Raw genomic sequence first — 26,880 nt, forward strand, 5'->3', positions numbered from 1 at the left:
AGAAACATGAATGGTTAAGGGCATTATGATGCGGTCTCAGATGGAAATGAGAGGAAAGGCCATCCTTGTTATACACTGGCAAAGAATGAGACTGAACTGTGTGTGTGTCCTAGTGCTTTGTGGCAGGTAGAACATCTGAGTGATTGATACGGTTTGGCTCTGTGTCTCCACCCAAATCTCATCTTGAATTATAATTCCCATATGTCGAGGGAGGGACCCGGTGGGAGGGGATTGGATCATGGGGGTGGTTTTCCCCATGCTGTTCCCATGATGGTGAGGGAGTTCTCATGAGATCTGGTTGTTTGATAAGTGTCTGGTGCTTTTCCCTGCACACACTCTCTGTCGCCTGCTGTCATGTAAGAGGCACCTTGCTTCTTCTTTGCCTTCCACCATGATTGTAAGTTTCCTGAGGCCTCCCTAGCCATGCTGAACTGGGATTCAATTAAACCTCTTTCCTTTATAAATTACCCAGTCTCAGGTATTTCTTTTTCTTTCTCTTTTTTTTTTGAGACAGATTCTTGCTCTCTTGCCAGGCTGAAGTACAGTGGTATGATCTCGGCTCACTGCAACCTCCGCCTCCCGGGTTCAAGCGATCTTCCTGCCTCAGCCTCCCAAGTAGCTGGGACTACAGGTATGTGCCATCATGCCCAGCTAATTTTTGTATCTTTAATGGAGACTGGATTTCACCATGTTGGCCAGGATGGTTTCCATCTCTTGACCTCGTGATCTGCCCACCTCGGTCCCCAGAGTGCTGGGATTACAGGCATGAGCCACCGCTCCCAGACTAGGTATTTTTTTATAACAGTGTGAAAATGGATGAATACAGTGATGAAATAGGATATTTGGTAGAATCAATCTTTAAGCAAGGTGTTGAGGATGTGGCATGGCTTCTCTTGACTGCTAATAGTAAAATGCAAGAAGAGAGACACATATTAAAGATGGAATTTATAATCAAAAGGGAAGCTGAACTTAAAGATTTGGAAAATTCTTATCCTTACCGTATTGTAAAGAATGAAAAAGCATGTTCAGGAGAGCACATGGAGTGTGTGGCCAAGGCTGTCATTTGATAGGAGATTAGTATGACTCAGAAGAATCCAGGCGCTATTCATCAAGACTGTGGAAAAAATGACCCTGAAGATATTTTGGAGATCTCCGGGGCTACACTACCTACCTCAGGCCCAGAATGCTGGGGCCTTAGGGGCAGAATGATTTCAGGACTCTGCTTCCTGCATTCTGGTGCAGCACTCCTTGGAAGCCTTAGGTGTGCCTTGTTCCCTCTCTACAAAGGGCTCAGGTGGTAAACCTTATAAATGTCCACATAGTGCCACCTCTCCTGCCACACAGAGTGCACAAACTGTGGCAGCATGGCTACCTCCTCCTAGATTTCAAGGGATTCCCTAGAGAGACTCAGGGCCAAAGCAGAGAACCGCTGCAGAGCAATACCTGTGAGAATCCCCACTAGGGAAAAACCTAGCAGAACCATGGGGATGGGGCTGAGACCCCAGACCTCCCCCAGCTCCCCCAAAAAAGAAAAAGACCGGTAGAGCCACTGGCCAGTGATTCCAGTCTGGGAGAGCCATAGGCACGCAACTCCAATCTGTAAGAGCTGCTGCATGAGCTGTACCCGGCAAAGTCATGGGGCAGGACCACTTGGAACCTTGGGAGCTCAACCCCTGCCCCAATATGTTCCAAAGACACGGAGTCAAAGATTCTTCTCCAGCCCTAAGACTTAATGTTGTTTGTCCTGTTGGGGTTTGGACTTACATTCGACAAATTATCCCTTTTTGCCTTCCTATTTCTCCTATTTGGAATGGGCATGTCTGTCCTATGCTTGTCCCACCCTTGTGTTTTGGAAGCACACAACTTGTTTGATTTAGTGGGCGCATAGCTGGAGAGATACTTGCCGCAGGATGAATTATACCTTGAGTCTCACACAGATCTGATTTAGATGATAATCAGATGACACTTTGGACTTCAAGTTCAAAGTCGATGCTGGAAAGAAGTAAGACTTTTGGGGCTATTGAGATGAAATATATTTAGCATGTGAGAAGGACATAATTTTGGGGGCCAGGGGTGGAATGCAATGGCCTGATGTTTGCGTCTCTCCAGAATTCATATATTGAAACCTGAACCCCAATACGGTGGTATTAAGAGGTGGGGCCTTTCACAGGTGAATGAATCATGAGGGTGGGGTCCTTGTGAATGGGATTAGTGTCCTTATTAAAGAGGCTCAAGAAAGCTTGTTTGCCCCTCTTTGCCGTTCTGTCATTTGAGGATATAGGAGTTGCCATCCAAGAATGGGCCCTCACCAGACATGGAATATGCTGGTCCCTTGATCTTGACTTCCCAGCCTACAGAACTATGAGAAATACATTTCCATTGTTTATAAATTACCCAGTTTAAGGTATTTTATTAGAGCACCCTGAAAGGACTAAAACAACCTTCTAGGGTTGCGATGGGAAGAAGGATAAGCAGGATAACGGTAGAGTTTCTGGAATGGGTAGAGGATAAAATGTTCTGTTAAGAACCTGGGCTATTGGTAAGAACCTGAGCTGAACCCCAGCTCCTCCACTTCCTAGCTGTGTGAGATCAGGCAAGGGCATGATGTGGAGCCTCAGTTTACCCGTCCATCGGATGGGTGTATTAATAACACCTACATTGTGGGATTGTTGGAATCTGAGAAGATTATGCTGGTGAAGCTCTTGCATAGTGTCTGGTGCATAGTAAAGTTTCATTCAAAGTTTGCATCATTATTGTTATTACTGTTATTTCAGGTTACATGACTTTTGATTGGAAGACTCTATTCTGGACCTGCTCATAATCTTAGGACAAGAAAAGAGAACCCAGGAATCTTGATCCTCCAGTCTCTCTTATGATCTTAACTCCCTTCCTCTCAAACTAGGTGGTACCAATGAACTGGGCTGCCAATTCCAGAGCAAGGAGCAGGGGAGGAGCTATTTTAGACAGGGTGGTCAGAGGCAGCTTCTCCAAGGAGGTCACCCTTGAGTGGAGGCCCCCATGAGGTCAGCACGGTCATTTCTGTAGAAATCATAAACTGACTCGGTGTCAGAGAGATAGTTCATCTGGTTCAGTGCTTCCCATTTTACAGGTGAGGAAACTGAGACTCAGACCGGGATCGTGGACCTAGATGGTAGAAGAGCCCAACTGTCTGCCTCCTGGGTCAGTGCTCTTTGCACTCCCCTGCACTGTTAGCTGGCTAATCCAGCAGCCTCTCCCCACTATTTCTCATTTAATAACTAATTTAGAGTGCAGCTTGGTATGTTAACGTGACCCCATTTTGGCCAGTGGGATGTGAGTGGAAGTCTGCTGGGAGGTGAGGGTAGGGCTTCTGAGAAAGCTTTTGCTTTACTGGTAAAAGGGATGGGTGGATTTGTCTTAGCTCTTCCCTCCCTTTCATCCTACCTCGGTGTGATGTCTGGAGCTATAGTGACCATCTAATAACCACGAGGGAAAGGCCAAGAGGATTGGTGGGACGCTGCCCTGACATCACTGAGCTACTGAATCGACCTGTGAGCTCCTTGTTTGTATTAGTCAGACGTGCTGTTACTGGCAGCAGAAAGCATTCCTAACTGCTACAGCCTCTCTGCCTGTCCCTTTGTGGGCTCCATCTTACAGGAGAAACTTCAGACAGGAGAGGCAGCCTGCCGTTTTCTTTTCTTATTCTTTTTAGAGTCAAGCTCTTGCTCTGTTGCCCAGGCTGGAGTGCAGTGGCAAGATCATAGCTCACTGCAGCCTCACGCTCCTGAGCTCAAGTCATCCTCCGGTGTAGCTGGGACTATAGGCATGCACCACCATGCCCGGCTAATTTCTCTCTCTCTCTCTCTTTTTTTTTTTTTTTTTTTAATTGAGATGGGGTCTTGCCTTGTTGCCCAGGCTGGTCTCAAACACCTGGCCTGAAGGAATCTTCCCACCTCAGTCTCCTGAAGTGCTGGAATTACAGGCATAAGCCACTGTGCCTGGCCTGATCTAGCCATTTTTAGAAACAGCTTTCGGTTCTCACTCACCTCAGGGGCCTCATTCCAGCCTGTGACTTAGGGCTGAAAGCTCAGTTACCAGTTAATAGCACAGGCTGCTGCAAGATAATGCTTGCAGGCCCTCCTTGCTGAACAGTGGGCTATGAATACACAGCATTATTATTAACCTTCCCCTGGCCCCCTGAGCCTCCAGGAGCCAGTAAGAATGAACCGTTGCACTTGTCCAAGAGACGGTGAGAGAAATGTAATTTTGATTTAATTCTTGGCTCCTCTGAAATGTGCCTATACACGGCTCAGACGTTGGGGGCGGAGGGAGTGAGGCGAGAACACTTCTCATGAATGGAAAGGAGAGAAATGGCAGTTTGAAGGAGTATCAGGCTCCATTTAAAGGCCCATTTACCATGTGACACTTTATAAATTATTTCAAATATAATCTTGAATATAATCAACAGTTCCTTTCTGCCTCCTCTCTGCACACCCACCTCTTCCCATGTCTCTTTTCAGAGGAAAGGATCTTAGGGAAGGCTGCCTTTCCATCGATTCTTCTGAAGTTGCAGGAAGCTGAAATTATGGCATCAATGACCTCTTAGCTTGAATGAGGGTAAATGTATGCTGACCAGAGAGGGGACAAAGTAGGTTTGAATTCTGTGGTCAGACTGGCTCTCTCTCCCTCCCCTCAATTCAATGAATGATGCATTAATTTATTAAGCACTTATGTGCAGGGCACTCACACTATTTCATGTATCTGGGCTACTCGGAGAGCAGTGCCTCTGCCTTTTTTTTTTTTTAACCTCCATGATGCAGAGGCCATTTAGTTAGTGATTAAGTGACAGATGGTGTACTAGGTGTCCTGTATCCCAGCCCTGGCTCTGCCATTTGGCTGTGTGACTCAGGGCAAGTTAATTATGCCTCTCTGTGCCTTAGTTTCCTCATCTGTAAACCAGGAATAATAATACTACTTACCTCCTGAGGTTGTTAGGAAGCTTAAGTGAAATGATGTATGTAAAGGTCTTAGCTATAGTACTTAATGTGTTAGGACAAGGAAAGAGAACCCAGGAATCTTGATCCCCTAGTCTCTCTTATGGTCTTAACTCCCTTCCTCTCAAACTAGGCTCTAGAGTCTCCAGCCTACCACTTGGTACCGAGGAACTGGGCTGCCAATTCCAGAGCAAGGAGCAGGGCTCTTGTGCCGTGCCTGGCACAGACCTGGGGTATGGTTAATGCCCAGGAAGAATGGCTACAGTAGAAGTAGGAGAAAGAACAGCTGACAATTATTGAGCCCTCACCTTTACCAAGGCACTTTGTTATGCTTGTTCCACCCAGGATTTCAACTAATTCCCAAGCTGATACTTCATTCCTTCATTCACTCCCACTCATTCATTCACCATGGTTATCAGAAGCTCTGGCTATGCCAGGCCTTGTGCAGACAGTGGAAAATCAAACAGCAAGGTCCCTGCTATGAGCCAGTGACTTCAGTTACGTTCTTGTGGGGAGAAAGATGATAGGTTAACAGAGAGGTAATCTAGAGTGACATGTTGCAAAGTGACAGGAAAGACACTCTGAAGAGAAGCTGGTGGCCTGGGAAGAAAAGCATCACTGGAGGAGCTATTTTAGACAGGGTGGTCAGAGGCAGCTTCTCCAAGGAGGTCACTTTTGAGTGGAGTTCTCCAGGATGGGAAGAAGTGAACCATGCTCCCTACTGGACTGGGAGGGTTTAGGCAGATGTTCCTGCCCTCATGGGGCTTCTGCTTTTGTAGGAGTCAGATGTGCAGCCTGGATTTAGAATGAAGGATGACGTAAATATTCAGAGGAAAAGTGCAGGGTGCTCTGAGGACACACAGCAGGGGGGCTAGACTGGGTAGGGGCCAGATTGTCTTTCGTCTGCAAATGACAGAAACCCCACTCAACTGGGTTAACCAAAAGGGGTTGTTACTGGCTCAGGTAAGTGACAAGCTGGGGTTGGGGTTGGCTTCAGGCATGGCTGCATCCTGTTGTTCAAATTGGTTTTAGCACGATGCCTCTGCTCAGTTTGCTCTTGTGTGAGCTTTGTTCTCAGCAGACTGTCAAAGTGGCGTCATCAACCCCACACTGATGACCTGGTCAGGAGGATGGTCAGCATGCTCTGATTGGCCAGGTGGAGTCCTGTGCCCACTCCCAGAGAATGAAGAGTAGGTTTCCCAAAGGAAACTCAGGCTGGCATTACAGCAGAAGGACTGCTGGGCAGATGGAACCAGCAGGTGTTCCCTGCAGGCTCAGAGGACCGAGGACAGGGCCCCTGGTGGAAGGGACATTTAAGCAAGTCTTGTAGGATGACAGCTGAAGAGGCTGGAGAGAGGCGACGTGGTAGGGAGGAGAATCACAGAGTGTCAGAGTTGAGAGAGGCCTTACAGTTAGGGGTCCATATATTTATTTCCCATTCTGGGACACTTCCATGAAGGAAGGTAGCAGTAATGACAACTACATGGGAACAACTACATGGGGACAACTACATGGGGACAACAAGCATAACAGGGCCTGTTGGGTGAACTGCAATGTAGGATCACTCTAGTTAAAGTCATCCTTTTTGAACCTCCTCTGACACTCAGCTCTCTCTCAGATCCCTGTTAGATGCTGCTTGGGCTTTGGCTGGCATGCCTCCAGGGCCGGAACTCTCATTGCTTTCTACATAAGCCCACTGTCTTGGAGTTCAGCTCTGCTTGTTTCTCTATCTGTTGCATCCAAATTTGCTATTCTGAAGCTTCCACCCATTGGTCAAGGCTCCAGATTCAACACTTTGGAGTGCCACAAACTTTATTCTTCTTCTATGAGCAGTGAGTTAATTGTTTGAAGATGAAGACAAGGATTGAATCTCCTAGAAGTGTCTGTTCTGCAGTCTAAATCCAACCACTTCATCCTGATGAAATTTCTTCATCAAGAAACTGTGGATGGTGAGGATCACTGCCCCTGCTGAGTCAGTGGACTAGCCAGGGATCAGAGACGATGCTTGTGGTAGAGCTCTCTCCCTCTTTGCCTGCTCCCTCTCCAAATCCTACGCCATCTTTGCAGTGTGGGTTACAGCTTACTTTCCCCAGGAACTATTCTCTGACTTGACTCATGCAAGCCGAGACCTCATCTCATACCACTCCCTCTTTGTCCCTTGCTCCAGTCACACTGCCCTTGTCTCTGACCTTGGACACCAAACTCATTCTAACCTCAATTTTTGCATTGACTACTGTATTAGTCTGTTCTCACACTGCTGATAAAGACATACCAGAGACTGGGTAATTTATAAAGGAAAGAGGTTTAATTGTCTCAAAGTTCCACATGGCTAGGGAGGCCTTACATTCATGGCAGAATAGGAAGGGATGTCTTACATGGTGGCAGGCAAGAGAGAGCATGTGCAGGGGAACTCCCCTTTAAAAAACCATCAGATCTTATGAGATTTATTCACTCTCACGAGAACAGCATGGGAAAGATCTGCCCCCATGATTCAATGACCTCCCACCAGGTCCCTCCCATGACATATGGGAATTGTGAGAGCTACAATTCAAGATGAGATTTGGGTGGGGACATGGCCAAACCATATCAATTACCCTCCCTGAAATGCTTTTCCCTTAGAACTCTGCTTGGTTCCGTACTTTTTGGCACACAGGGAACATGCCTAGGAGGCCTTCCCTGCTCACCTCTCTCAGGCTTCCTTCACTCACCCATCCCCTACTCTTCATCACATACTCTATTTTATTTTCTTCATAGCACTTAATGATTTTTTGAGTGTGTTTTATCATTTATTTACCTGCGTACAGTTGTCTTCCCTGCCCACCGTGGGGGTAGAAACCTTATTTTCCTAGATCACTTCTGTTTCTCTGGTATCTAGCTTAGGGCCTACCATCTAGTAGTTGCATAATAAGTGTTGGCCAAATGAATGATTGATGAGTTCCCATCCCTGCACAATTCTCAATTTTATGATATTTCCTATATTTTTCTGGTTTCCTCCTTGTATACCTTCTCCAGCCCCTTCAACATGAGTAGTCTGTTTAACCTTGAGCAATACACATGAGCATCACATTAGGATTCAGATGATATGGGATCAAGTTCTGTCTTGGCCTTTTACTAACTGCAGGAACCTTGGGGAAGTCACTGACCCTGTGCGTCAGTTTTCTCATTTGTAAAATGGGACAACAAAAGTGTCTAAAGCTTAGCCAGGTGTGGTGATACACGCCTGTAGTCCCAGCTACTCAAGAGGCTGAGGCAAGAGGATCGCTTGAGCCCAGGAGGTTGAGGCTGCAGTGAGCTATGATTGTGCCACTGCATTCTGGCCTGGGCAAGAGCGAGACCCCATCTCTAAATAAATGAAAGTGCCTAAGGCACAGAGAGAGTGTGAGGCTCATATGAGATCATGGGCATGAAAGCATCCTGCAAAGTGAAAATGCTGTGCAGATATTAGAAAATGAGATTGCTTATAGGTAAGCTTGCATTGTTAATTATTAGGTTGTACCATATGGAATTACCAATATTCAGCCATTTTGACCTACTGTATTAGTCTGTTTTCATGCTGATGATAAAGACATACCCAAGACTGGGCAATTTACAAAGAAAGAGGTTTAATTGGACTTACAGTTCCATGTGACTGGGGAAGCCTCACAGTAATGGTGGAAGGCAAGGAGGAGCAAGTCACATCTTACATGGATGGTAGCAGGCAAAGAGAGAATGAGGAAGACACAAAAGTGAAAACCCCTTATAAAACCATCAGATCTCGTGAGACTTATTCACTACCATGAGAACAGTATGGAGGAAACTGCCCCATGACTCAATTATCTCCCACTGGGTCCCTCCCACAACATGTGGGAATTATGGGAGTACAATTCAAGATGAGAATTGGGTGGGGACACGCCAAACCATATCACCTACTAAAATGGCAGTTTCATATGATTTAATCTAATATTTTTCCACCTAAAAGTAGGTTTTGCATCCCTTGCCCCGCCCCATAACTAGAGTACTCTGGTAAGTTCTTTGAGGGCAGTCATTATATTCTTCACCAAGCTTAGCAGACTGCTGTGCATACAGTAGATCCTTGCATGTGTATATTTTGATAATTCATCTTCCTATAGAGTGATCTGAGTTTACATCAACTGGAGGTGCTTATCTGTGTTTAGAGGGCTCAAGGAACTCTCTCTAAAGGAGGCTCCATCAGAGCTGAATCTTGAAGGTTGAGTAGTTGTTCAGCAGGTAGACAAGAGGACAAGGGCATCCCAGGTAGAAGGAGCAACATGTGCAAATGTGTGGAGATGAAGAAATATGGTGCATTCTGGGAACCCCAATCCACTGTCTCTGCGTGGCATAAAACCTTTCTAGATCAAACCTAACTGTCCCTGTCTCTCCCTCCCAGCATCTCAGGTCACTCACTATCTCTGTTATTCACTTAGCCTTTTGCACACCTGTCATGGTGGTTGCTATTTTTTTTTTTTTCTGAGACGGAGTCTCGCTCTGTCACCCAGGCTGGAATGCAGTGGTGCGATTTCAGCTCACTGCAACCTCCACCTCCCAGGTTCCAGCGATTCTCCAGCCTCAGCCTCTTGAGTAGCTGGGACCACAGGCATGCGCAATCATGCCCGGCTAATTTTTATTTTTTATTTTTTTCTGTAGAGATGGGGTTTTGCCATGTTGCCCAGGTTGGTCTCGAATTCCTGAGCTCAAGGCCATCTGCCTGCCTTGGTCTCCCAAAGTGCTGAGATTACAGGTGTGAACCACTGCACCCTGCCCGGTGGTTGCTATTTTTGATCTTCACCTGCAGTCTGTCCCCTTGTGGGTAAGCAGCAAAGACAAGGGGCCTGCAGCATCTGCTTGTGTGATCATCCAGAGAGCAATCTCTGTGCTGATGGTCATCAAACAAACAGTGGCTGATTGGATTGGAGGCTTGGTCTTGTCCCTGGGAGATTCCTCATCTCAAATTAGGCCAGTTTATGTTAGGGAAATCAAAGCCCTGTCCAGCTTGACCATGGCCAGGCAAAGCTTCTGACTGTGGCAACAGGGAAAGAAGGGGACTTATTTTACTGAGTGTCAATGATGGCCCAGGCAATGTACTAAGCATTTCATTTATTATTTCATTCTTGGAGCACCTAATATGTGCCAGACACTGTTCTAGACAGGGAACTATAACAGCAAACAACCCAAGTACTTGCCCACAGGATTACAGTCTAGGGAGGAAGACAAGCAATGAACAATGAAAAAGATATATAACAAACATCACATGATATAATGTAATATAGGGTCATATAATGTCACATGTAATACCAATTATGTGATGGTGAGGGATTTATTTAATCATAACAACACTCTGTAATATGGTTTTTGTTTTGGCTTTTTTTTCCCCTTCATTTTAAAGGGAGGAAACTAGGGCTGAGAGAAGTTAGTAACTTGCCTAAGCCATCAGAGCTACTGGGAGGGAGTGTTTGAACTTGCTATCTGAATCCACCTTACAGCTTCTGCCTCCCAGGCTTTTAACTGGAAGATATGCATTAGTATCCCAGCTTTGCGCATGCCCACTGCACATTGTTTCACCTCTGCAAGCCTTAGTTTTCGCACCTGAAAAATGGATTAATAGATGCAGCCTCCAGGAGGATTGTTGTGAGATGAGGGGTGAAGGAGGCTGTTTGCAAAGTTCTATGAAAGTTTTCAGTCTCCACATCTGCTTTTGTGGTATGCCTCGCGTGGCTGGGATACTTGAAAACTTTGCCCCAGTGCTACATCTCAGTATCCTCAATTAATCCTTCCTCACGATTAATCAGTTTGTTCCTGTTGCTCTGAAGACAGAAACCAGCTCCAGAGGGGACTGGAGGGGCAGGTGCTGGGTCTGGGCATGGGTGAGAAGGGAACTGTTTTCTATAGATTATCTCTCAACAACCTGCACACAGATTAGCCATTTCTCTGGCTATAAATAAAGGCGGCCCCCCCATCTCTGTGGTTGGGAGGATATATCAATAACACCACTAATTATGGAAATTGCATAATGCATCATTAGTTAGTAATTATGACTTTGTCAAGTGCCTGTTAATTTTTATGTAAGAATCACTCAGTGTGTGACATGGAAATATTAGCTTGTCATCCGGCTTTCCTTTCTGGTGGGGGAGAATGATTTGAAAGTTTAGGTTAATGAGGTGTCAGGGTGAAGAAGGAGGAGAGGGAGGAGAAGGAGGAGGAAGAGAGGCGGAGGAGCAGAAGGAGGGGGAGAATTACCAGGGGGAGGAAGAAGAGGAGGAGGAGGGGGGATGAAGAAGGAGGAGGAGTGCGTCGTGGGACAGGAGATGCCACACATGGGGAGATGCGGGTGGAAGGACCCAGGAACTGTCCTCGGAAGGTGAATCAAGTTAAGCCTCCTGCTTCTATCCCAGACCCAGAGTTTGCATGGGGTGTTGACACATTTCCCTAATAAGAAGGCATTATCATTTTACAGCCTCCCTGGAGTGTCTTGGCATGTCTCATTTTGCTTGAATAAATTATTAATTTGGTCTAATTAGGCTCATCCAGCAGCTGGGAGGCAGGTCGAGCTAATTCAGGATTCCTGTGTGGGTCTGCCTGCATGCTTGGTTCCGTGGAGGTGGGGGCTGGACTGGAAAGCGCAGCCCCTTCCCATTAGAGGGGGCTGAGGCAGGAGGGAGGGCAGTGGAGGTGGGAGGTAATATTTCATCCACCTCCATCCACTTGTGACTTCATAGGCACCTGCTGACTTGGTTGCAAGTGCTAAGAACCTATGTCTTTTTTTTTTTTTTCCCTTTGAGACAGGGTCTTGTTCTATCATCTAGGATTGGGTGCAGTGGCATGATCATAGCTTACTTCAGCCTTCACCTCCCGGGCTCAAGGGATCCTCTTGCCTCAGCCTCCCCAATAGCTGGGACTACAGGCATGTGCCACCATGCCTGGCTAATTTTTTTTTTCTTTCACTTTTTGTAGAGGTGGAATCCAGGCTGGTCTTGACTCCTGGTTTCAAACTGTCCTTCTGCTTCAGCCCCCCAAAGTGCTGGGATTGCAGGTGTGAACCACTGCACCTCGCCAGAACCTATGTCTTTCTTTGGACACTTGAATCCTTAGTGTCATCTTCAGAGTTGCCTAGGTCAGGAGAGGACATGCTTCAGGCATGTTCCTCAGCTCTGTGGTCAAGGTACTTCACAATTAGGGTGGATTCACCAGGTTTATTTTCTTGGAGTTCCAGACTCCCAAAGATGGCTTCAGTTGCCCAGATTTTGAAGCAAGACAGCCCTGCTTCAGAACATAGCTCTACCCCACACAGCTTTTGAACTTCAGAAAGTTACATCAACCCTCTGTGGCCTTGGTCACAGCGGAATAATGACCACCTGCCCTTGCTCTGACACTGTGGAGATGAATCAAGATGATAAATACATGCATACTTCCTAGTACGGTGTCTGCCTCATCATATGTGTTCAATAAATGGTAGTTGTGAAGCTTATGAGAGAAGTGGGGCAGAAATAGTTACAGATACTTTATGCTCAAGGAAATTAAAATCCAAGGAGCTGTCATAACTTGCCTAGGACAGACTAGACGAAGTCCCTGTCCTTTTTCCTTCCTGCCCCACCAGGCCATCTCTTAAAGTTGACATTGGCATTTGGCTATTTATTTCTTTTTTGACAGAAGTTTGTGGTTGCTGGAACATAGGCAATAAAAAAGCCGAATGTGCTTAAGAGCCCTGATTATTTTTTAATGGCGTTCAAATCCCTGTGACATTTCTCCCCATGTAATAAGGTTTCAAGATTTAACTTGTTTTCAGGAGAATGAAATCATCTTCACGGTTTTTCCTGTTTTCCAATGAACAACAGCTTGTTTCTAAGCAGCAGCATTAGAATCCATCAGACCCTCTTCTGAGCCCCCAGAGCCCAGGTACAAGCTCAGGCAGCTCACCCATGTCTGGTCTCCACTGGTTCTTTGTATGTTTGTCTTCTAGGCTGGGTTTTGAGCACCTGGAGGACGTTGCTCTTCCCCCACAGGTAGGGGCTGCAGCCTAGATGCTCTTCCAGGCCGGGGACTACGTCTTTATCTGAGTCCCCAGCTCAGGGTACTGCACGTGATAGCCTTTCTAGAACTTCTTGATGAATAAAGACAAGAGCCAGGCACGGTGGCTCATGCCTGTAATCCCAGCACTTTGGGAGGCCGAGGAGGGCGGATCACGAGGTTGGGAGATCGAGACCTTCTTGGCTAACACAGTGAAACCCCATCTCTACTAAAAATACAAAAAAAAAAAAAAAAAAAAAAAATTAGCCAGGCATGGTGGTGGGTGCCTGTAGTCCCAGCTACTTGGGAGGCTGAGGCAGGAGAATGGTGTGAACCTGGGAGGCGGAGCTTGCAGTGAGCTGAGATAGCGCCACTGCACTCCAGCCTGGGCAACAGAGCGAGACTCCTTTCAAAAAAAAAAAAAAAAGAAAAGACACTCAGCCACAAAGCTGGAGTGACTGTAATTTAATCTTTCCATTGTGTTCAGAAGGCTCTTGTAGCACCTCAAGGCCAGTGATTTAAATCAATCAACACATAATAACATCACCCACTATTGCACTGCCTCTGCTCCCAAGTGCTAGCTCATATTATTAGAGAATCAAAGACTGTTTGAGTCCTTTGTATTACAAATGGGGAGACTGAAGCCCAGAAGAAAGCAACGTATGCAAGGACACCTGTATTTAACTTCCTTCTCCACAGCTCCCTTCATCAAATTATCAGATGTTCTTAATGCTTCTGTTTATACATATATTTATATATTATAAATATAAATACATAATTATATTTATATTATATACACACATGTATATAATATGTACAATATATACATAAATATTATCTATAATATATAAATGTAATATATATAAAATATATATATATCTGGGAGGCGGAGCTTGTAGTGAGCCGAGATTGCGCCATTGCACTCCAGCCTGGGCGACAGAGCAAGGCTGTCTCAAAAAAAAAAAAAGATATGCCTACACCTTGCCTAAGGAAAGAAAATCTGCACAAGCTTGCTCAAGAAAAATGAGTGTGTGCCTGGGGGAAGAGTTTACAAAATTCATCCAGGTGCTTAAAAACAAACCTGTTACGTAGCACTATATAAGTGTTTGTTCTTGCTGCTTTTATTATTATCATTTATTATGAATGTGATTGTTGTTATTGTTATTATTCTGCTCTAATGGAATCCCAGGATAATATATCAATACAGCAGGACTTCCTGGGAACTGGAACTGGGACTCAGAAAATGTGTTATCTCTTTCAGGACATGTTTTAGACACACCTCTATAACTGAATTCTGAGAGTGGCCCACAACTCGTAAGTAGTAAAGAATCATTACCTATTTCTTATCAATTTTGTCCCCGGATCAAGCCAGACATCAGAGAGGGTATGCATTTAGACTTGGTCTGCTCCACTTGCTGTAGCAACCAGCTATGTATGGTTTCTGCCTGGCTCCAAGTGGCACAATCCAGCAGTGCTTCTCTGACAGCCACACCTGTGTGACAGCAGACTCTGTGGGACCCTCTTGGTGCCCACACTGCCCAGAAGTACAGGAAAGTTGTACTTGGTGCAAGCCTTTGACCAACAGGAGATGGGAACCAGCCATAAGGGCTTCCTCTGTTGTCTCCCAAGTGGACTTTTTTCAGTCACATCTTTCCTCCTTCTCCAGTGACAGCCCCATGCGACTGAGCAATCCATTGCACTTGATAACAAGCAGCAGCCATGCCAATGACCCTAGGTGACACTCCCTAATAAAGTCATAGCACATGTGCTTTTGCCTCAGACTCTGCTTTCCAAATTCTCTGATGCCAGCCAAGGACCAACCTTATAAACAGGGCTTCTGAAGGATGGCAGTTGTGAGTGCTAGGTTAACTTTTTTTTCTTTTCTGTACAGGGAGACAGATAAAAACAAATAGACAAAGACACATACAATGTAGTAGATGGTCAGGGTATCTGACAGCCCATTTGTTGTTTTTGTGTAAATTAGAGACGTGGCCTCCCTGATGGCAAACATGGCTGGTTCACAGTTTAGTGGGCACTTGGTGACTGTAAAAGAAAACTTCATCCTGTCACTCTTCTGCTACCCTAGGCCCAATCCACACTCCCCTATTTAGCAGTCCTGTAGATGGTGGTAGGTGTTGTAAAGAAACATACAACAGGAGAATGGAATGGAAAAGGTCAGGATGCAAATGGCATGGATAGGGTTGCTATTTTATTCAGGGCTGTCAGGGAAGGCCTTGCTGATGAGGAGACACTGGGCAAAGGCTTGAAGGAATGGAGTGAGCCATGAGGCCATCTGGAAGAACATTCCAAGGAGAGGAAATAGCACATGCAAAGAACCCGAGATGCATGAGTTTCTGGCAGGGTCAATGAACTGAAAGGAGTGCAATGAGTTAGAGGGAAATGAGAAGATGAAAGGGTGATAGAAGTTGAGATCAGAGAAGTTGTAGGGGCCAGGTCATATGTTTGTTTATGAGACCTATTTTATTATGTGGTAAATTGGTTTTAGAGCATAATTTCATACACCCCTTGTAAGTATTATTTTTATGCAGGGACTTAGACCCACGATTTTCTAAGCATGTTAAGTGGCTTTCTGAGCTAAACCATGTCTCAATGCATACTTGAGTTCAGTGACCCCAGAGAGTTTTGATGACTCTGCTAAGGCCAAGTCGTTCCACGACTGGAAATCACCCATGCTGGCTCTGTGTGAAATTGCTACTTTTCATTAATGAGGTCAACCATGTAACACCATCATGGCATCATTTCAGAGAGACTTTTGTGTGATGGAAGCTATTTACTTTATGACCCAAGTTGTACCTTTAGCAAGGGAGGCACACACATCCTGGGGAAAAAATTTGTTAAGATTTTGACATTGATAGAATCACAGGGTTTCTCTTGCGTTTAACTCACTTCTGCAAACATTTATGAAGTACTATTCTATGCATTGTTGAGATCAGTCTTGGTATAAGCCCCTGTTTAATGTTTCTTTCTCACAGTTGAAACCATTTGATCCCATCTTAGGCTCAGTCTTATCTTCCACTCACCAGGCCCATCTTATACTGGAGAAACAGGACTTTGGTCCAGCTATAACCCCATAACCTTGAGGGTGACACCAACATGCTCTGGCTGCTGATTTAGCTCCACTGAGATGTCCAGTTCTGGTTGTTGTAAGTCCCTGTGAACCTACTCTGTACCCTATTATGGTACCAATTCTTCTGCCTTGGACTGTGTTCCTGCCTCATCTCTTCCTTGTTCTGGACAGTCTCCTGTATAGGGAGAAGACATTTTCCCAGAATTTCATTCTGTTGGCTGGAAATCGCCTATTTATAACAAATTCCCCAATGCCATCTGCAAGTTTTATTTAGCAGTATTGTGCCGACCTTATATTTCTGTATACTACCCACTTTAAGGTTCTGAGTTATAAGGCTAGATAGATTAAAGTTAGAATACCAGTTCTACCATTACTAGCTATGTGATATTGAGAACATTAAGTTCTCTAATCCTTGATTTCTTTATGTATAAAATGGAAATAATTATGGTACCTGCTTGATATAAGGACTAAGCAAAATGATTTTTGGAAATGAGCACCCACAATAAGTGCTCAATAAGTGGTACTGTATTCTTTCATGTTTGGTATATTAACTGATGTGTTTGGTGAATATTAGGTTAATAGTTAAATTTTGCTTTATGTATTTGAATGCATGTTATTAGTTGCATACAAGTTTAGAATTGTTGTGTCTTCCTGATAGCATTTTTTGCCTTAATATTTCTCAGTCTGACAGCTATCTCTTTGTTGGAATTTGTCTAGTTTTTTTCATTGTTTTCAACTTTTTTGTACCTCTTATAAATAGCATATAATTAAGGTTGGTTTTTTTTTTTTTTTTTTTTTTTTTTTTTGACAGATTCTCACTCTGTTGCTCAGGCTGGAGTGCAGTGCAGTGGTGCAATTTTGGCTCACCACAACCTCCACCTCCTGGGTTCAAGTGATTCTTGTACCTCAGCCTCCCAAGTAGCTGGGACTACAGGTGTGCACCACTATGCCTGGCTAATTTTTATATTTTTAGTAGAGAGAGGATTTTGCTATGTTGACCAGGCTGGTCTCAAACTTCTGACCTCAGGCGATCCACCTGCTTTGGCCTCCCAAAGTGCTGTGATTACAGATGTGAGCCACCATGTCCAGCCATGATTGAGTTCTTAATACAGTGTTATAGTCTCTGTCTTTTAATTGGAGAGTTTAGCCCATTTACATTGATTTTGATTTTTAATTTTTTTTTTTTTTTTTTTTTTTTTTTTTGAGATGAAGTCTCGCTCTGTCACCCAGGCTGGAGTGCAGTGGCACAATCTTAGCTCACTGCAATTTCCACCTCCTGGGTTCAAGTGATTCTCGTGCCTCAGCCTCCCAAGTAGCTGGGATTACAGGCTTGTGCCACCATGCCTGGTTGATTTTTGTATTTTTAGTAGAGATGGGGTTTCACCATGTTGGCCAGGCTGGTCTGAAACTCCTGACCTCAAGTGATCTACCCACCTCGGCCTCTCAAAATGCTGGGATTATAGGTGTGAACCACCAGGCCCAGACTGGTTTTTAATTTATTTAGATTCATTTCTGCTGATTTTAACTTTTCTGTGACCCACATTTTCTAGGCTTTTTCTTTTATTTTCTATTTTCTTTTGCCTTGAGATATTTTTCTCCTTATTTTACTTTTCTCTCCACTTGTTTAGAAGTTATACTAAACTTATTTTCTGTTTTTCTGGTTTCTCTAGAAATATATGTGCATTATATTATAACACATAATTGTATAAAATATATGTAATAGTATATACTGTCATATAATTGTACACATATAAGAATATAATATATAGTATGTAAGTTTATGTATATATCAACATTCTAAAGTTAATTAACAATTTTATTTTTCTCCTGAACAAAGCAAGAGCCTTAGAATACTTTGATTACTTGCCTCCTGACTTATTTGTTATTGTTTTGTATTTTAATTCTCTCTTGATTTTTTAACTTCACATATTGCATGTCATTGTGAATGTCTTATAAAATCAATGTTTGTTTAGATTTCCCCATACATTTACCATTTATTTGTTTCTATTCCTTTTTGTATCTGAAACCTTCTGAGATCATTTTCCTTCCTTGTGAAACATGTCCTTGTTTGTTAATAGTCTATTCTCTGTCTTTTTTTCTCTCTACAAATGCCTTTATTTCACCTTTATTGATTGAAATATAGTTTTTTTCTTGATACAGAATTCTAACCTGGTAGTTACTTTCAACACTTTGAAAATATTAATCTATTTTCTTGTGGCTTTCATTGTTGCTACAAAGTCAGTTGTCAGTTTAATTGCTCCTTTGTAGGTAATACCATATATCCCTTTTCTCTGAATTAAGATTTCCTACTTAATTCATTAATTGCACAAGTATTTATTGATGGTTATTATGTGCTAGGTACCCCCTCCCATCATGGAACCTACACTCTAGGGTCTTTGGCATTTTGAACTTTGCCTCTGATGTATGAAGAGATTGATTTCTTTAAATTTATCCTGGTTAAGGCTTTCTTGGTTTCTTTGAATCTTTAGTTTCATGTCTTTTATCAGTGCCGGTATAATCTTAATCATTTTGTTTTTATTCTTTAAGTATAGCTTCTTCATCATTCTCCCCATTCATTCATTTCTGAATTGTTATTTCTTGTCTTCTGCAAGCTTTGGGGTTGATTTATTATTGCTTCTCTAATTCTTTTGGTTGTGAATTTAGGTTGTTGTTTTGAGATCTTTCTAAGCTTTTGATGTGGGCATTTAGTGCTGTGAATTTCCCTCTTAACATTGCCTTAGCTGTGTCCCAGAGATTCTAGCATGTTGTATCTTTGTTCTCATTATTTTCAAAGAACGTTTTGATTTTGCCTTAATTTCATTATTTACCCAAAAGTCATTCAGGACTATGCTGTTTAATTTCCATGTAATTGCATGGTTTTGAGCGATTTTCTTAGTTTTGACCTCTATTTTTATTGTGCTATGCTCCAAGAGTTTGTTTGGTATGATTTTTGTTCTTTTACAGTTGGTAAAGATTGTTTTATGTCTAATTATTTGGTAAATTTTAGAGTATGTGGCATGTGGTGATGAGAAGAATGTATACATTGTTGTTAGGTCCTTAATATATTTGTTAATTTTCTGCCTTGATTGATGATCTGTCTAATACTGTCAGTGGAGTGCTGAAGTCTCTCACTATTATTGTGTGAGAATCTATGTCTCTTTGTAGATCTCTAAGAACTTGCCTTATGAATCTGGGTGGTCCTGTGTTGGATGCATACATATTTAGAATAGTTGGATCTCCTTGTTGAATTGAACCCTTTGGCATTATGTAATGCCCTCCTTGGTCTTTTTTGATCTTTGTTGGTTAAAATCTGTTTTGTCTGAAATTAGGATTGCAACCCCTGCTTTTTTCTGTTTTCCATTTGTTTGGTAGATTTTCCTCCATCCCTTTATTTTGAGCTCATTTTGAGCTGTATTTTGAGCTCATTTGTCATTACATGTGAGATGGGTCTTTTGAAGACAGCATACCATTGGGTCTTGCTGTTTTATACAGCTTCACACTCTGTGCCTTTTAAGCAAGGCATTTAGCTTGTTTATATTCAAGGTTAATATTGATATTTGTGGATTTGATCCTGTCATCGTGCTGTTAGCTGTCATTATTATGTTGGCTTGTTTGTGTGGTTGCTTTAAAGTGACACTAGTCTGTGTGTTTAAGAGTGTTGTGTTAGTTGGTAGCAGTCTTTCCTCTGTATTTAGTGCTCCTTTCAAGATCTCCTGTAAGGCAGGTCTTGTATTAATGAATTCTCTCAACATTTGCTTATCTGAAAAAGATCTTATCTATCCTTCACTTAGGAAGCTTATTTTGGCTAAATATGAAATTCTTGGTTGAAGACTTTTTTTTTCTTTAAGAATGTTGAATATAGGCCCTCAATCTCTTCTGGCTTGTAAGGTTTCAACTGAGAGGTCTGCTGTTAGCCTGATGGCATTCCCTTTGCAGGTGACCTGCCCCCTTTCTCTCTAGCTGCCTTTAACATTCTTTCTTTTTGGCCTTGAAAAATCTGACAATTATGTGTCTTGGACATGATTTTCTTGTGTAGAATCTTGCAGTAGCTCTCTATATTTCCTGAATTTGACTGTTGCCCCTCTAGCAAGGTTGGGAAAGTTTTCATGGAAGATATCCTGAAATATGTTTTCCAAGTTGTTTGCTTTCTCCTCCACCCTTTCAGTGTTGTTTATGATTTATAGATTTGGCCTCTTTACACAATCCCATACTTCTCAGAGGTTTTGTTCATTTCTTTTTATTCCGTTTTCTTTATTTTTGTCTGACTGTCTTATTTCAGAGAACCAGTCTTCAAGTTCTGAGATTCTTTCCTCAGTTTGGTTTATTCTGCTGTTAATACTTCTGATTGCATTGTGAAATTTTTATATTATGTTATTTATACATATTATGTTATTCAAAAAAGGACCTGTTAGGTCCTTTTTTATACTGACTATTTCGTCCTTCAGCTCCTGTTTCACTTTATTGTGATTCTTATCTTGCTTGGATTGGGTTTTGCCATCCTGAATCTTGATGATCTTTGTTCCTATCCATTTTCTGAATTCATCTGTAATTCTAGTCAGTTCAGTCTGGTTAAGAAGTCTTGTTGGGGCCAGGTGCGGTGGCTCAAGCCTGTAATCCCAGCACTTTGGGAGGCCGAGGCAGGCGGATCATGAGGTCAGGAGATCAAGACCATCCTGGCTAACACGATGAAACCCCATCTCTACTAAAAATACAAAAAATTAGCTGGGCGTGGTGGTGGGCACCTGTAGTCCCAGCTACTCGGGAGGCTAAGGCCTCCCGAATGGCGTGAACCCAGGAGGTGGAGCTTGCAGTGAGCCAAGATCATACCACAGCACTCCAGCCTCGGCGAAAGAGCAAGACTCCGTCGCAAAGAAAAAAAAAAAAAAAACTCTTGTTGGAGAATTGGTGCAGCCATTCAGAGGACATACAACACTGTGGTCATTTGAATTACTGGAGTTCTTGCATTGGTTCATTTATACCTCTGTGTGTGGGTATTCCTTTAACTGCAGTGTAGATTGAGTACAGTCAATAGACTTCTTTTCTGGATGTTTTCACTGGGCTGAGGTTTTGTGCAGGGTCTTCATTTGAAGCTGTCTTCTTTCCTCTGGTTTCAGAGGGGATCTGTTAGTGAGGTATTTTTGGTGCGGAAGCTTTGGGGTGTGGTTCAGCAGGTGACACTTAGGCTTATTGGTCAGTTGGTAAACTCTTGCTCAATTGTGTGGCTCCCCTGTGTTTCCTCACAGTTGCAGCCATTTTCCCTCTCACTGCTCTGAAGGTATGGGTTTCTCTCTCCCTTGAGTGCTGGCTGTAGGTCGTGACTTGGCACTCCTGGGCTGCCTGCTGCAGCTCTGGGGTGATCTCAGTGTTTATGTTTCTTCCCCAACTTGGAGGCAGCAGAGGAAGGGATCTTATTAGTGGTTATGGCCAAGGATCATTTGCTTGTCTCCTGGGGGCTCCTCCTCAGAGAGATTCAGGTCAGTAATCACTCAGTGCAGTCAACCCAGGATGGAGGGTCTGTGCTGTGGACCCAAGCCAGGAGTTCCCTGTGTGGTGATGAGCAGGTGGGGATGTGAGGGACTCACAGAAAATAGACTGGCCTCCTCTCCTTCAGTCGATTGCAGCTGGTTGGAGGTGTGGATAAAAAACTTAGGGTGTTTGCTCCTTCATTAGTCCAAGGGTGGCAAGGGCAGTTCCACCGCAGAGGCAGTGGCGGAGAGGCTTTCACGTGTCCCTGGAGGCTCTGTCCAGGAAGTTGTTGAGTTGCTACTGGTTTGATAGCTCTGGTGGGGGGCGGCTGGAGGCCAAGGCCTGGAGGACCTGCCTGGTGAGTTATCCATTCTTTCTTTCTCTGTTTCTTCTGAGTTTTATTGGATGAAATGAGTAATTTTTGTTACTCAATTTAATTTCCTTTATTAACTTTTTAGCTATAATTGTGTTTTGTTGGAGGGGATTGTTCTAGAGATTACAATATGTATCTTTAACTCATCACTGTACCTTCAAAGGATATTATACTGTTCGACAAACAATGTAAGAACCTTAAAGCAATTCTTTTTATCCACTTCTTGCCTTTTGTGCTCTTGTTTTTACATATTTTTCCTCTCTGTATATTCTAAATCCCACAGTAGTTATTATTTGTGCCTTAAACAGTCTTTTAAAATAATTTAAAATATATAATATATAAAACAAATATAGTTAACATATAAATATTTACCTTGATGTTTATTATTCTTATGTCTCTATTCCTTTCCACGTCTGATTTCATCTGCCTTTCAGCCTGAAGAACTTGTTTTAGCATTTCTTATAGTGCAAGTCTGCTGGAGACAAATTCTCTTAGCTTTTTTCTTGTCTAAAAATGTTTTCATTTCACTTTTGCTTCTGAAGGGTATTTTCATTAGATATAGAAATCTTGATTGACTTGGTTGACAGTTTTTTTTTTTTCTTCCAGCACTACAAAAATGCAGTTCTACTGTTTTCTGGCCACCTTGGTTTCCACTGTGACATTAGCTGTCATTCTTATGAATTGTCTACATATGATGTGATATTTGTCTCTTTTTAAGATACTCATATTTTTATACTCTATCAAATTTTAAACATATTGTCTTTGTCCTTTCAGCAGTTTGACCATAATGTGCTCCACTGAGGATTTGTTTATATTTATTCTGATTAGAATTCACTGTTCTTCTTGGATCTGTGGGCCTGTAATAAACTTTTGAATTTCATATGGAGATAAAGTTTAAAACAAAATTAAAAAAAATTAAACTTTGATCAACTCACCAATCATCACATAAAGTTTCCACTCTTCTCAATATATTGAAAAAAAATGCATTATGATTTAAAACTTTTCCCACTATGGCAGAGATACAAATCTTCTGGAATTAAGAAAGAGAGAATAGTCAGTGAAGACTGGGGTTTGAATGTCTAGTCCCTAGAAAGACCTCTACCTCTACTTTCTTTCTAGGAAAGAATAAAAGGGAAATAATGGTGGCGATAGAATTTCCCAATTAGTTTTTTTGCCTCATAGTAGAGGAAACATGTGCCCCTTTTCCTGCATAAGACTTTGGAACATGGCAAGATCCATGATTCTCTCTGCCCTGTTTTGGTCGGAAGAATTGAATAGAATTGATTTCAGGTGTCCAGACAGAGATTATTAGGTGAGACTCATAAAATTCCTGGAAAGCGGAGCAATGACTGTTTTTTTGGGAACCCAATTGTAGCCCTGATGTCAAGAAAAGCCTTAGTCATCCTCAGAGAGCTTGATGAAGGACCTGAATGGAAGTTAGCTGTGAGAAAGCTTGGAGGCTTTGCTGTTGGGACAAAGACACACAGTAGTACAGACTCTTTGAAGATGTCAAGTGGCCGGAAGGTAATGACTGAGGATCAGATTCTGCTCTCTGTACTCTGTACTTTGACATTACTAAATTTTTGAGAATTTAGATAATCCTTAGCAGGAAAGTAGATCAGAAACTGAGTGATGTTCAGCTTTTGCCACCAAGCAAAATGAAGTTTAAGAAAGTAGTTAAATTCAGTGATGGTGGGCCGGGCGCAGTGGCTCATGCCTGTAATCCCGGCACTTTAGGAGGCCAAGGAAGGTGGATCACCTGAGGTCAGGAGTTCAAGACCAGCCTGGCAAACATGATGAAACACTGTCTCTACTAAAAATACAAAACCAATTAGCTGGGTGTGGCTGCATGTGCCTGTAATCCCAGCTACTCAGGAGGCTGAGGTGGGAGAATCGTCTGAGCCTGGAAGGCGGAGGTTGCAGTGAGCCACGATTGCGCCACTGCACTCAAGCCTGGGTGACAGAGCGGGACTCTATCTCAAAAAAATAAAATAAGCCTGGGTGTGGTGGCCCATACCTGTAATCCTGCACTTTGGGAGGCTGAGGCGGGCAGACCACAGGGTCAGGAGTTTGAGATCAGCCTGGCCAGTATGGTGAAACCCCATTTCTACTAAAAATACAAAAATTAGCTGGGTGTGGTGGCACACACCTGTAATCCCAGCTACTCGGGAGGCTGAGGCAGGAGAATCACTTGAACCTGAGAGGTGGAGGTTGCAGTGAGCCAAGATTGCGCCACCACACTCCAGCGTGGGCAACAGAGTGAGACTCTATCTCAATAAATAAATAAATAAATAAAATAAAAATAAATAAGTAAATAAAGTGATGGCAAAATAAAAGTTTTGTTTATTATATCCCTGAGTTTTTGGGTTGTGATTTCATCTGTAATGATGACTATTATTGCTGATATTATTATTATTTAAAAAATCTTATTATACTAAGTTTTGGGATACATGTGCAGAGCGTGCAGTTTTGTTACCTAGGTATACATGTGTCATGGTGGTCTTCTGCACCCATCAACCTGTCATCTACATTAGGTATTTTTCCTAATGCTATCCCTCCCCTAGCACCCTACCCCCCAACAGGCCCCGGTATGTGATGTTCCCCTCCTTGTGTCCATGTGTTCTCGTTGTTCAGCTCCCACTTATGAGTGAGAACATGCAGAGTTTGGTTTTCTGTTCTTGTGATAGTTTGCTGAGAATGATGGTTTCCAGCTTCATCTATGTCCCTGCAAAGGACATGAACTCATCCTTTTTTGTGGCTGCATAGTATTCCATGGTGTATATGTGCCACATTTTCTTTATCCGATCTGGCATTGATGGGCATTTGGGATGGTTCCAAGTCTTTGCTATTGTGAATAGTGCCGCAGTAAACACATGTGTGCATGTGTCTTTACAGTAGAATGATTTATAATCCTTTGGGTATATACCCAGTCATGGGATGGCTGGGTCCAATGGTATTTCTAGTCCTAGATCCTTGAGGAATGGCCACACTGTCTTCCACAATGGTTGAACTAATTTACGCTCCCACCAACAGTGTAAAAGTGTTCCTATTTCTCCACATCCTCTCCAGCATCTGTTGTTTCCTGACTTTCTAATGATTGGCATTCTAACTGGCATGAGACGGTATCTTATTGTGGTTTTGATTTGCATTTCTCTGATGACCAGTGATGATGAGCATTTTTTCATGTGTCTGTTGGCTGCATAAATGTCTTCTTTTGAGAAGTGTCTGTTCATATCCTTTGCCCACTTTTTGATGTTTTTCATTTTTCTGGTAAATTTGTTTAAGTTCTTTGTAGATTCTGGATATTAGCCCATTGTCAGATGGGTAGATTGCAAAAATGTTCTCCCATTCTGTAGGTTGCCTGTTCACTCTGATGGTAGTTTCTTTTGCTTTGCAGAAACGCTTTAGTTTAACTAGATCCCATTTGTCAATTTTGGCTTTTGTTGCCATTGCTTTTGGTGTTTTAGACATGAAGCCTTTGCCCATCCATGCCTATGTCCTGAATGGTATTGCCTAGGTTTTCTTCTAGGGTTTTTATGTATTATTATTATTAGGATATCATGCCCTTTACCTTGTACTTTCTAGTCCTCCTTGTCTGTCCAATTTTTTAAGGAAGTCTCATAAGTCTCTTTATCTATTGTATTATATTTTATTGTTTCTGTGATTTATTAGATGTTTCATAATGGTGGAAACACATGGTTGACATTTTTGACCTATTGGGCCAAAAAAAGTTGCACTGGTTTGTGTCTTCGGATGCCTCATTCATGTTCTATTTCAGTGCTTGGTTGATGTTTTTAGCCCACTACTTGTGATTTAGGGAGGAGCCAGTTGGGAAAATTCAATGGGGAAGGGGAAGCTCATTGGGGAATATTCTAGGTCTTTAGTGTTGCCCCTTACTACCAGGAACACTTTTTTAAAATTATACTTTAAGCTCTGGGATACACGTGCAGAACGTACAAGTTTGTTACATAGTTATACATGTGCCATGGTGGTTTGCTGCACCCATGAACCCGTCATCTACATTAGGTATTTGTCCTAAGGCTATCCCTCCCCTACCCCTCCACCCCCTGACAGGCCCCATTGTGTGATGTTCCCCTTCCTGCGTCCATGTGTTCTCATTGTTCAACTCCCACTTATGAGTGAGAACATGCAGTGTTTGGTTTTCTGTTCCTGTGTTAGTTTGCTGAGGATGATGGTTTCCAGCTTCATCCATGTCTCTGCAAGAGACATGAACTCGTCCTTTTTTTATGGCTGCATAGTATTCTGTGGTATATATGTGCCACATTTTATTTATCCAGTCTATCATTGATGAGGATTTGGGTTGGTTCCAAGTCTTTGCTATTGTGAATAGTGCCACAATAAACATACATGTGCATGTGTAGTAGAATGATATATAATCCTTTGGGTATATACCCAGTAATGGAATTACTGGGTCAAATGGTATTTCTGGTTTTAGATCCAGTAACACTTTTAAACTCTCCTTCTTAATCAAACTTCAGCACAGTCTGTATTCTTTTTCAGCGAGTAGGTTACTTCCACAGTATACCTAGAGGAAATGCATGTGCAGAAATAGCAGGAGATAAGGCCAGAGCAGTCATTTGGAACTGGATCATGGAAGACCTCAATGCCAAGCTGATGTGTTTGGACAAGATCCTGCAGGCATGTGGGGTGAGGAGGCACGAGAGTTTTAAGCCTAGAAGAGGCTTGATAAAAATGGTGTTTGAAGAAGACTAGTTTTGTTTTTCTGGTATTGAGACAACCAGGAAGCTTAAAAAAAAACCCCAAACACACAAAGAAGAACAACAACAAAATGTAGAGTATTTTTTTGCTTTTCTTTTCAGAAAAAAAGAGATGAATTAGCTTATATAAAGTGATGTGGGTCAAATGGTCATAGAGGGGGTAACAGTTATAAAAATCCAACTCTCAGAGCATGATGTAAAGTATGTCCGATCTTTACAACCTTCTATGTCCTTGTATCT

General features: G+C 42.8%; 1 long non-coding RNA gene across 1 annotated transcript in view; it reads left to right on the forward strand.

Moving 5' to 3' along the window:
- The first annotated feature begins 605 nt into the window (after positions 1–605).
- Positions 606–26,880, forward strand: part of LOC108580731 — a 93,979-nt gene continuing 67,704 nt past the window's right edge. The window contains exons 1-2 of the long non-coding RNA XR_001892250.3: positions 606–631; positions 14,236–14,288. This is a non-coding gene — a long non-coding RNA (uncharacterized LOC108580731). The remainder of the gene's footprint in view (positions 632–14,235; positions 14,289–26,880) is intronic.

This window comes from Papio anubis, chromosome 16 (assembly GCF_008728515.1).
Source record: "Papio anubis isolate 15944 chromosome 16, Panubis1.0, whole genome shotgun sequence".
NCBI lineage: Eukaryota > Metazoa > Chordata > Mammalia > Primates > Cercopithecidae > Papio > Papio anubis.